This window comes from Scyliorhinus canicula, chromosome 5 (assembly GCF_902713615.1).
Source record: "Scyliorhinus canicula chromosome 5, sScyCan1.1, whole genome shotgun sequence".
In the NCBI taxonomy this organism is placed as follows: Eukaryota; Metazoa; Chordata; class Chondrichthyes; order Carcharhiniformes; family Scyliorhinidae; genus Scyliorhinus; species Scyliorhinus canicula.
The window spans coordinates 209,320,268-209,332,699 of NC_052150.1; the positions used below are offsets into that span (position 1 = coordinate 209,320,268).

Below are 12,432 nucleotides of genomic sequence, written 5' to 3' on the forward strand. Positions count from 1 at the left end.
GTGTGGTCAGTGAGTGACTGGAGAACAATGCCAATGCCTCAATGATCTGAAAGAAGCAAACTCTCCAATCTCCAGAGAAGGTGTCCTTTCTCTTCATATTATTTTGGAATCCCTACAGTGCAGAAGGAGGCCATTCAGCCCATAGAGTCTGCACCGACCCGCTGAAAGTAGGCCCTATCTACACCCACTCCCCTGTAAACCCGGGGCCCCACCTAACCTTTGGACACTAAGGGGAAATTTAGCGTGGTCAATCCACCTAACCTGCACATCTTTGGACTGTGGGGGGAACTTGAAGCACCCGGAAGAAACCCACGCAGACACGGGGAGAAGGTGTACACTCCGGACAGACAGTCGGTCGGAATCGAACCTGGTCTCCGGCGCTGAGAGGAGCAGTGCTAACCACTGTGCCAGCATGGCATGAAGATGCAACACAGAAATCCATGGGAGCCATAGAATGACACAATGTCAGGCTGGTTGGTATTAATCAACATTTCGGCAGCAATATTTATGGTTGTAAAGTAGGTCAAGGCATTTAAAGGGCACTGTGGCTTGGTGAAGCTCTTGGAAAGCTCTTTAGTAGAAGTGTAAGAATGGCACAGTCTGTGATGTGGCAAACTTCTCAAAATCACCGACTGCCTCTACTACATGGGGGTGGTGGCGGTGCACTGTTACTAGACTAGTAATACAGAGGTTCAAATCCCACCAAGGCAGATGGTGCAATTTGAAATCAATAAAAACCTGGAATTTTTTTTAAAGTCGAATGATTGTGGTGAGAATCCATCTAAACCCAGCTGGCTCACCAATATCCTTTAGGGAAGGAAATTCACCATCCTTACCTGGCCTGGCCTACATGTGACTCCAGACCCACAGCAAGGTGGTTGACTCTTAAATGGTCCAGCAAGCCATTCAGTTGAAGGGCAATAAACGCTGGCCCAGCCAGTGACACCCACATCCCGTGAATAAAAAACACTCCCCAGTCGTTTTCTGAACTTGCATTGTAAAATGTCAGACTGGTTCCAGAAAAATCGGTGTGAGGATGTCCGCGTGGAATTTCTTTTTTTTAAATATAAATTTAAAGTTCCTGTTTATTTTTTTTCTAATGAAGGGGCAATTTAGCAGGGCCTCCCCTGCATATCTTTGGCTTGTGGGGGTGAGGCCCACGCAGACAAGGGAAGAATGTGGAAAGGGACAGTGACCCGGGGCCAAGATCGAACCCGGCTCCTTGGCACCGTGAGGCGGCAGTGCTAACAACTGCAACACCGTGCCGCCCCCGGGAGGAATTTCACCAGTTTCCATAGTGGTCCATTTCTGGTCATGGACCATGGGTTCTGGGCAAATTCCTCAATACATTACATCAACAAGCCCATTTGTTATGGTCCAGGGTTTAGAGAACTCCAAAGTGTACCCTGGATTTTGGTTATGGGGAACACAAGGGCCCAGTTTATGGGTGTGATACAACAGAGAACTAAAAGTATTTTTAAACAAAAACAATGTTTATTCTATGAACCCAGTTAACATTTTATAAACATACAGTGAACATCTTAGCAACCATCAATTCAAATACACCTCCCAAAGAATAAAGTACTCTATTGGATATCCATAAGACAAAAACCCTTTTTACAGAAGGACAGCAGGTTTAAATTCTCTACTGAGGGCAGTTACCACTTTGAAATCACCTGATGAACATTCTTTAGCTTGCAGAGATTCATACACATCTTGCTGTGACTGCAGCTTCTCCAAATCTAAAACGAAACTAAACAGAGCCACAAAGCAGCTTTTCAGCTCAAAATGAAAGTGAAAGACAGAAAGACAGCCCAGCTCCACCCACACTCTGACATCACTGCTGCCATCTGAGAAACACACATTTCTTAAAGGGACTCTTACATGACACACCCCACCCGTGCCATCTCACCCACAAACTCCCAAAATAAAGCACCGTAAAGTTTAGCGTATAAATTGCATCTTCACGCTCACTTTATGTTCTCAAACGCGTTGGTGCAACTTAGAAACAGGTTTTGTTCAACTGAAAGGTCGAAACAACATCACATCAGCTTCTCATCAGAATAATACTTTCAAAACTGTGAGTCTTCTGTCTTCTTGCGGTCTCTTTCCTCCAATCATCAGGGTCTTAATATCCAACTACCCAACATGCATCAACTATCACTGATATATCTGGGCCGGAATTCTCCGGTCATCTGGATTCACTTTTCCTGCTGGCAACGGACCCCCACCAGCGGGTTTCCTGGCGATGTTGGGTGGTTTCAACAGGAAATCTCACTGACAAGCGGCAGGGGGATAGAATCCCACCGCTAGCGAAAGGAGCGCGGCCGAGAAACACCCGGCTGGGGAGCGGAGAATCCAGCCCTGGTCTTTTTGTTTTAAACTAAATGGTGAGGGCCTTCTCTCACCTTTATCTTAGTCTTCACCTTAGTTTGCCGATATTATGGCAGATACAGAATTATATTTGGAAGCAGTAGCAATGCCAAAACCCAGTAAGTAGTGGGGCAGAATGGGAGAGGGGGAAGAGTTCTTTTCCCCTCTTTGGCCTCCCCACAGCATCAACAGGGTAGACCATCCTCCTCCATCTCTGCTCCGCTACTTCACTGGACTGCCCTCACACAGATCCATTCCTACTTTCCCACAACATGAACAACGCGTCTCTTCTCGCTCCTGTCACCCCCACACGATGCATCCGCATTTACCCTCCCTTTTTACCTCAATGCCTCCCGCAGTGCTCCAATTCCACAGTTGTGTGGTTTAACTTTCACAGGGGTGCTGGTGAGGCCAGCTCTACCCGTCTCCTCACCAGCCCTTGATCCAGACCGACTCTCTCCAGCTCAGCATCAGGAGGATTGAAGCCGTCATCTTCAACCTCCCTCTCCAACTGCTTTGTACTCTTTTCAACCCTTTTCCAACACTCAGTTCATCAGACGTCCCCCCTGAACTCTCTCTTGTTTGCTCAGGTTGTGTTTTTCTTAACTCGCTCTGAGAAACACTTTGGGAGTTCTTTATGTCGAAGGTCTTATATCACATTGATGGCTGTTATTCAACAGAGGCCTTAAGCTCTTTTGATCAAAAACAAAGTTTATTCTTTGAATTCAGTTAACATTTCTATAAACACACACAGTAAGCATTTTATCAACTTCAAGCATAAATACCTCACACAGCTGCAGTACTCTATATATATAAAACCCTGAATAACTTCCTTTTCTACAGTTTCAACTTGATAACAACATCCACTAAAACAGAAATACCCTTTTTACCGAAACAGTGGGCGGGATTCTCCCATTCGGCGGCAGTGTCCACGCCGTCGGAAACGCCGCCGCGTTTCACGATGGCGTGAATGGGCTGCTGGGAGTACCGATTCTGGCACCTACAGGGGGCAAGCACGGCGCTGGAGTGGTTCATGCCGCTCCTGCCTCCCATCCCAGTGTGAACTGTGCGTCATGGGATCCACGCATGTGCAGTGTGCCAGTTCCAACCCGCGCATGTGCGATGGCCACCCTTAACGCGCCGGCCCCGATGCAACATGGCGCAGGAGTTCAGGGGCCGTGCAGCAAAAAATAGGCCCGGGGAGCGAGAGGCTGGCCCACCGGTCGGTGGGCCCCAATCGCGGGCCAGGTGCCATCGGAGGCCTCCCTCGGGGTCGGAGCCCCCCTCCCCCTCCCCTCCCAGGCAGACCCCCAACCCTGCATGCAGAATTCCCGCCGCCTGCGACCAGGTGTGGATGGCGCCGGCGGGACTCTGCCTTTTCAGAGCGGCCGTTCAGCCCATCCGGGCCGGAGAATCGGCGGCCCGGCCGCGTACAGCGGCCTCCGACCAGCGCGCGCCTCTCCATGGAGCGGAGATTCGTGTGCTGGCGTCGGGCGGCATGGCCCAGTTACGGGGATTCTCCCGCCCGGCCCCAGGCTGGGAGATTCCCGCCCAGTAGACTTGAGTTCTTTCCGGAACACAGTTATCACCTTTATATTATCAAGTGATCTGGACACCTTTTAACATGCAGAGGGAGAGACCAAAGAAACCTTCTTTGTCTGAATCCAGCTTCCAACAATGTAAATGAAAGTAAAACTCAGAGCCACAGCCAGCTCCCAGCTCAAAATGAAAGCAAAAACCAGCGCTACAGCCCAGCTCCACACACACAATGACATAACTGCAGCCATTTGCAAAGACAAAACATTTCTTAAAGGGACACTCCCATCACAGTACAATCATGAACATGTTTTCCATTCGGTAGTTCTTGCTGTCTGCAAATTGGCTGCTGTCTCTCTTACATTACTGGACATTAAACGGCAGCAGTACTTCATTGGCTGTAAAACATAGAACCGTAGAATTCCTACAGTGCAGACGGAGGTCATTTGGCCAATCGAGTCTGCACCGACCCTCTGAAAGTGCACCCTCCCTAGGCCGACTACCCTGCAAACCCAGAACCCCACTCGCTAAGGGGAAATTCAGCACGGCCAATCCACCTAACCTGCACACCTTGGACTGTGGGAGGAAACCGGAGCACCTGGAGAAAACTCACGCAGACTCGGGGAATGCGTGCAAACTCCACACAGACAGTCTGGGGAGACCAGTCTAGAGGAGGTGGCGTAGGGGGGGGGGGGGGGGGGGGGGGGGGGGGGTGGGGTGGCATAGTGGTATTGTCGCTGGACTAGTGATCCAGAGGTCCTGGATAACTCTCCAGGGACCGAGTTTGAATCCCACCATGGCAGATGGTGACATTTGAATTCGGTAAAAATCTGGAACTTTGAAAAACAGTCCAACCTGGTCTGCCCTACGTGTGACTCCAGATCCACAGCAAGGTGGATGATGCTTTAATGCCATCTGAAATGCCCTAGCAAGCCACTCGAGGGCAATTAGGGATGAGCAAAAAATGCTGGCCCAGCCAGCGGCGTCGCATCCCATGAACAAATTTTCTAAAAAGTCACCCAAGACTGAAATTGAACCCAGGTCCCTGACACTGTGAGGCAGCAGTGCTAAGCACTGGGCCATGTTATGAGGTTATGAAAGGCACCTTTGTTCCTTTGCATTACGCCTTTGCTGAAATTGCAAACCCACTTATCAAGAAGACATTCATAATTTCACTAAACATTCTACTCAACATCCTTATGGAAGGAACCTTCCTGAAACAATCCCTTACGATTTTTTAAATTAAAGATACGCAGATTAAATTTGTAAGCCACAGATTTTCCAATTTGCCACTATTTTCACTATTTTAAAAAACCAATGAGGTAATGTCAGCAATAGATATCGGCAATTGAAAATCTAGACGACAATGTTATATTCTGCTTCATTTGAAGCACAGTTTAACTCTTTGAGGACTACCTGGCTGTATTCCTGAGATTTTGACAGGTTTTCTATCACTTTTTGTTCCTACGCTTAAAACTGCTGAACAGTATAGAACACAATTAGAGCGCGGCACAGAGACAGAGAAGAGGCTTCTATTTATAGGACAGTCTGACACAAATGGGAAATGAGAAATCTTCTGTTATTTCTTGGAGACATGATGCAGACAAGCACCACTGCATTCCTGCAGAATGGAAAGGGATCAGAGAACAACCAGCATCTTTTCCTGCTGCGAAACAGCAGGACAGGTACCTGGGACAAACCCTGAACCAGGAATGTTCCTGCTGTGGGATATTTTTGATTGCTCATGTTTTTCAGTAACACCTTATTCCGATGCCTCCTACCGATGGCAAGGCTGACAGAACCTTGCATTGTGACCAATTGTCAATGTGAACAACAGCCTGCAATCACAGCGCGCAGCTCCACCTCTGACTGTACGCCGTGCCACCTGAAAACGTTCAAATTCTAAAGTTATTCCTTTCCTGCAATTGAAAAAAAAATGATGGGCAAAAGTACAGAGAAAAATGCACTAGAAATGCAGTTGATGTTTATCAACCCAGAGTGTACTCCACTCCTGGGTGCAATTATATTACCAAGTTAGGGTCATGTGTAAGAATAGATACAACACACTTGGTGAATAACAATGGGCCAACACTGCTTCCCCCACTACAGGAGAAAGATCAATATAACTCTAATAATTAGGAGAAAAATAGCACTAGCCAGTGAGAATTCTATATTGAACTTCTTTTTAAAAAAGGAACACGTTTGATATTAAAGTGTTAAGTCTGGAAAATGAAGCCATAGACACTGAGAATCTGAATTTGCTCCATAAAATAATGGAAGTGCAAAGCAATTTGCTCAGCATCTAAGAAGGGTAAAAAGTCAGATTAGTGTTTTGGGTGGGATCTTCACTTGGTTCTGCAGAGCTCTCTAAAAACTACCGGCTGCAATACATGTTTCAAGTTCATGCAGTCATGCTTTCATTCTATTCAAAGTCACCTGCCTCTAATTTCAGTTCTGTTCCAATGGTGTCATCAGGGTGACGATGCAATTTTGACCGCTTATTGAGCAGAGCAAGGACCCAGGGCATCCACCTGACACCCCTCTCCCAATCTCCACCCTAGTCAGGACAACCAGCCACAGCCCTGACAATGCATGTTTAAAATCTGTTCTTGGGGGCTTGAAGATCATGACGTATGGACTGCTGATGCCCTGACCTTTTCCACCCCAGCCTTTCACCTGCAAAACCCTTCAGAATTCCTAGCCCCGCATACCTTCAACCCCTGTGGCATTTCGAACAGCCTGACTTTTGTAGACTGAAAGCCAGCGAGCCACTTCCAGACACTCATTTCAGACATGTAGGCAGCTAGCGGGATGGTAATGACACCTGACCATTAGGATCATTTGGTAGCACTCCCACCTCTATGTCAGAAGATTGTGGATTCAAGGCCTGGGCCAGAGACTTGAGCACGAGAAGCTAAGCTGACCCTTCAGTGTAATACTGAGGGAACACTGCATGGTTGGAGGCCCCGTCTTTCAGTTGTGATGTTAAACCGAGACCCCAGTCTGCCTGCAGGTGAATGACCCTTTTGCACTATTTTGAAGATGGGGTGAGGAGTTATTCCTGGTGCGCTCACCAATATTTATCCTTCAATGAACAGCACTTAAGAAAATACAGATCAGGACAGCACGGTGGCCTAGTGGTTAGCACAACCGCCTCACGGCGCTGAGGTCCCAGGTTCGATCCCGGCTCTGGGTCACTGTCCGTGTGGAGTTTGCACGTTCTCCCCGTGTCTGCGTGGGTTTCACCCCCACAACCCAAAAATGTGCAGAGTAGGTGGATTGGCCATGCTAAATTGCCCCTTAATTGGAAAAAATAATTGGCTAATCTAAATTTATCAAAAAAAAAATACAGATCATCGTGCCATTGTCACATTGCTGGTCATAGAAGCTTGCTGTGCACAAATTGGTTGCCTTGGTTCCGAATAAGAATAATAACATCTCAAAAGTACTTTGTTGTTCTAAAATTGTGAGTGCAGCGATATGAAGGCAAGTCATCCTTTCTTTTAGTCTTTAATCCGCACGAAAGACATGACCAGGGATACTCCTCCCTCGCCCCTCTCCCCCTCCACACCCCGCGGTGGCTTTTCTGACAGCGAAAGCAGCTCACAATTGGCCACCAGCGGGATCTTCCAAAGGCATTGGCCATTTGTGTTGTTCACTGGTCGCGCATGCCGCAGCGGGTTGGGGAGAGGGTGGCGTCACCATTGGCAGCACTGGAAAATCCTGCCAGTGGAAAGGGCCAGAAAATCCCGCCGATGGCCTGTTGCATTTTTCACTGTCTGTGTGGACCTGATGGAATTGGGTCCTTTGGCAGTAAATCAAGAGTAATACTGGGTGGGGGTATGAGGTCAGTATTCCATCCTGCCCTGCGGATTTTTCAACAAGTGTGTGAGGTTAAAATCATTCTGGATTGCGAGCCTGTGTCTTCACTCAATTTCACGCAAGCTCCAATCTGAGCCATCATTATTTCATAAATAATTGCAATTCATAAATAGCCTGAGGTTGTTTGAACAATGAGCTGCATCGGTACCAAAGTAAACAAGTGGAAGGTTTTCATGAAACCAAATCCAAATAATAAAGAGACAGACATACAATCTTCAAACATATTTCTGTCATTAGTTGTTACTTCAGGATTCACGATGCTTCCATCCCATTCATCTAATTTAGTTAGTATCAATTTGCTTTTAATTGGGCTGCTGTTGCCTCACTGTTAGATTGCTATGAAGTGGGAATACCTCAACATTAGCATAGGGGTCTAGTTGTGGGTTCGTTCACTGTTGCCAAAGTTCTTTTAGCAGTTGGAGATGAGGGCTGACAACTCCCCAGGTCCTGGCAGACTTCACCCTTGGGTCTTGAAAGACGTGGGCCAGTAAGATAGTTGATGCATTGGTTTTGATTTTCCAAAATTCCCCAGGTTCAGAGAAGGCTCCATTAAATTGAAAAATAGCAAATGTAACTCTTTCATTCAAAAAGGGAGGGAGACATAAAGCAAGAAACTGCAGGCCAGTTAGCTCAGCATCTGTCACAGGAAGAATATTCAACAACATTGCACTTAGAAAAATTCAAGGTAGGTGGGCAGAGTCAACATGGTTTTGTGAAAGGGAAATCACGTTTAACCAATTTATTGTAGTTCATCGAAGAAGTAACATGTTCTGTGAATAAAGGGGAACTGGTGGATGCACTGTACTTAGATTTCCAGAAATCATTTTATAAAATGCCACATCAAAGATTATTGTCGAGAAAAAAAGCTAATGATGTCGGGGATAACAAATTGGCATGGATTGAAGATTGTCTCGTCAACAGGAAATAGAGTAGTCATAAATGGTTCATTTTCTGGTGGACAGTATGCAACAAGTGGTGCGCTTCAACCTTTTACAATTTATATAAATGGCTTAGATGAAGGGACCAAAGGTGTGGTCGATAAATTTGCTGATAGGTAGGAAGGTAAGTCGTGACAAGGTCATAAAGATGCTAAAAAGGGGTATAGATAGGTTAGGTGAGTGGGCAAGGATTTGGAAAATGGAGTACAATGTGGGCAAATGTGAAATTTGGCAGGAAAAACAAAAAAGCATATTACATATATAGTGAGAGACTGCAGAGCTCTGTGATGGGATCCGGGTGTCCTCATGCATGAATCGGAAAAGGTTCTGTAGGTACAGCAACTAATTAGGAAAGCTAATAGAATGTTATCATTTAGTGCAAGGGGAATTGAATACAAAAGTAGGGAGGTTATGCTTCAGTTCTACAGGACACTGGTGAGATCATATCTAGAGTGCTGCATACAGTATTGGTCACCTTATTTAAGGAAAGATGCAAATGTGTTGGAAGTCATTCAGAGAAGGTTTACTAGACTAATACCCGGAATGGGCAGGTTGTCTCATGAGGGAAGGTGGCAGAGGTCAGGCTTCTATCTGCCCAGGGCTTGATCAAAATGTGTAAGATCCTGAGGGATATTGATAAGGTGGATCTGGAAAGGATGTTTCCTCTTGTGGAAGAATCTGGAACTAGTTTCAAAATAAGGGGTCACTCATTTAAGTCAGAGATGAGGAGAAATTTTTCCATCAAAGTGTTGTGAGTCTTTGGAATTCTCGACTCTAAAACCAGTGGAAGCAGAGTCTGTAAATATTTTTACAGCAGATATGATATTTTCTTGATAAGCAAGAAATATAAGATCTATCCATGATCGTATTGAATGGTGGAGCAGGGTCTAAAGGCCGATCGGCGTACTCCCCCAATTCATATGTTTGTGTGTATGTTCGTATACAGGCAACGAGGTGGCGGCGGGGTGGGGGGGGGGGGGGCTGGTTTAGCTCAGACAGCTAGATTGTGAGGCAGAACAAGGCCAGCAGCACGGGTTCAATTCCCATTCCAGCTGAGGTTATTCATCAAGGCCTCGCTTTCTCATCCTTGCCCCTCGCCTAAGGTGTGGTGATCCTCAGGTTAATCGCCACCAGTCAGCTCTCCGAAAGCAGCCTATAGTCACCTGGGACTATGGTGACTTTATACAGACAACGAGAAACAGTCCCTGCAGATTGGAGGGTATCTCACGTCACTCCAATATTCAAAGAGGGAGGTAGCGAGAAAGCAGGGAATTATAGACCAGTAAGCCGAACGTCGGTTGTGGGGGAAATTCTTGAATCCATTATCAAGGACTTTATAGCGGAACATTTGTAAAGTAGTGGCAGGATCAGTCAGAGTCAGCATGGATTTATGAAGGGAAAATCATGATTGATAAATCTGTTGGAATTTTTTGAAGATGTAACCAGTACAGTTGACAAGGGGGAGCCAGTCGATGTGGTATATTTGGACTTTCAGAAGGCGTTTGACAAAGTCTTGCATAAGAGATCATTGTGCAAAATTAAAGTGCATGCAATTGGGGCAAGTGTACTGAAGTGGATAGAAAACTGGTTGGCAGTTAGGAAACAAAGAGTAGGAATTAATGGGTCCTTTTCAAATTGGCAGGCAGTAAGTGGGGTGCCACAGGGATTGGTGCTGGGACTCCAGCTATTCACAATATATATTAATTATTTGGATGAGGGAACAAAATGTAACATCTCAAAGTTTGCCTACCAAGTTGGGTGCGAGGGTGAATTGTGACGAGGATGCAGAGATCCTACAGCATGATCTGGGCAGGTTGGGCGAGTGGGCAAACCAATGGCAGATGCAGTACAATTTGGATAAGAGTGAGGTTATTCACTTTGGAAGGAGGAATGGGATCAAAGACTATGGGAAGAAAGCAGGATTAGGCTATTGAGTTGGATGATCAGCCATGATCGTGATGAATGGCAGAGCAGGCTCGAAGGGCCAAAAGGCCTTCTCCTGCTCCTATCTACTATGTATCTATGTAAAAGCCTCCTTCTAATAAAGTTACAACTGATGGGATTGGACAGTGATAGCATTACTGTGGATCGGTATCATTGGGTACTTTGTGGAAGAGGCTATAGAACCACTTACATCTTAGAAATAAAACTGAGGGATGAGCAGGGATAAAACATAGAACATACAGTGCAGAAGGAGGCCTTTGGCCCACTTAAGTCCTCACTTCCACCCTATCCCTGTAACCCAATAACCCCCCTAACCTTTTTTTTTTGGTCACTAAGGGCAATTTATCATGGCCAATCCACCTCAGCTGCACATCTTTGAACTGTGGGAGGAAACCGGAGCACCTGGAGGAAACCCACACAGACACAGGGAGAACATGCAGACTCCACACATACAGTGACCCAGCAGGGAATCGAACCTGGGACCCTGGCGCTGTGAAGCTACAGTACTAATCACTTGTGCTACCATGCTGCATGTTACCATGATGAATATTGCAAATGTAAGGTTGGCCAGATGTTCCACTGGTCTATATGTTATAACTACTGGGATTAGGGCAGGGAAAAAAAGCCAATGCTGGAAGGGGAGGGGTCCATGACAGTATTCAGTCTCTGGAAGCAGTGATGGACTGAAACACCTTGAAATAGAATAAAGAGCTGCAGCTGACCATCAAACGTTTGCACATCAAAGCATCAGAAAGAGACACTGTTGGGAAGGAACTGAATGCACGATCTGAGGTGTAAAAAGGGGATCAATATCATTTCCCATAGCTGGAAATGATTTTGCCCGAAGGTAGTTAGTAGTGGCGTGATCTTCCCTTCTCCTAACTGGCGAAGAAGTCAAAATTGGAAACACATATATTCACAGTGGTTCAAGGTCTCGGCGTGAGATGAAATTCTGTTGGGCAGACAAAACCTTTTTTTTAATACCAAATTAGGGACAAACTCTGAAGAACAATGAGGGAGACTGCAGGAGGGTAGGGTCAGGTTAGTGGACTTGGGTAGAGAAAGGGGCAGTTCAACCGGAAAAATAAAACTCAGAGGAAGAACAAATAATTATAGATAACAACAGCAGAATTAACCCTGGCATATGTTGCACCTTAATCAGCATCTTTGAAACATGTGATCTGGTTATTTATATCATTGGCGTTTGTGAGAGTTTACTGTGTGCAAATTGGCTCCTGTGTCTAATACCACACAACAGTGATTATACTTCAAAGGTAATTCATTGGCTGGAAAGCACTTTAGAAAGCGCTGAAAGGTGCTATATAAATGCAATTCTTTTTTTTCTATAAATCTGAAATAGCATTTTTTTTTAAAAGATTGGGCTGCTAAGTACAATCAATATTTTGCATTCAATTTCTAAAGAATGAATTTGCTGCAGGAGGCCAGCTAAGTATTGCCCATTTCTGGTTGCACTTGGTAAAGTACTGGTGGGGCCTTCTCCTTGAGCTGCTGTGATCCATGTACTGAAGGTAATTCTAAAGAGATGTGAGGCCGAGAGTTGAAGAATTTTCACCTGGCAATGATGAAGGAATGGCGATATATGTCCAGATTTGGAGTGTGCACGAATCGGAGGGGAACGTGGAGGTGATACTGTTCCCACCCGCGTGCTGCCCATGGCCTTCAAGCGCATTTCTTAAATTATAATAATAATCGCTTATTGTCACAAGTAGGTTTCAATGAAGTTATTGTGAAAAGCCCC

The 12,432-nt window shown here is 45.8% G+C and overlaps 1 protein-coding gene and 1 long non-coding RNA gene across 6 annotated transcripts in view; one reads left to right on the plus strand and one right to left on the minus strand.

Annotated features, from left to right (window-relative positions):
* Nucleotides 1–12,432, minus strand: part of dpp6a (dipeptidyl-peptidase 6a) — a 1,618,183-nt gene that overhangs the window by 832,804 nt on the left and 772,947 nt on the right. The gene's annotated exons all lie outside the window — the stretch shown is intronic.
* LOC119966544 overlaps nucleotides 1–12,432 on the plus strand; it is a 94,481-nt gene that overhangs the window by 1,197 nt on the left and 80,852 nt on the right. The window lies entirely within an intron of this gene.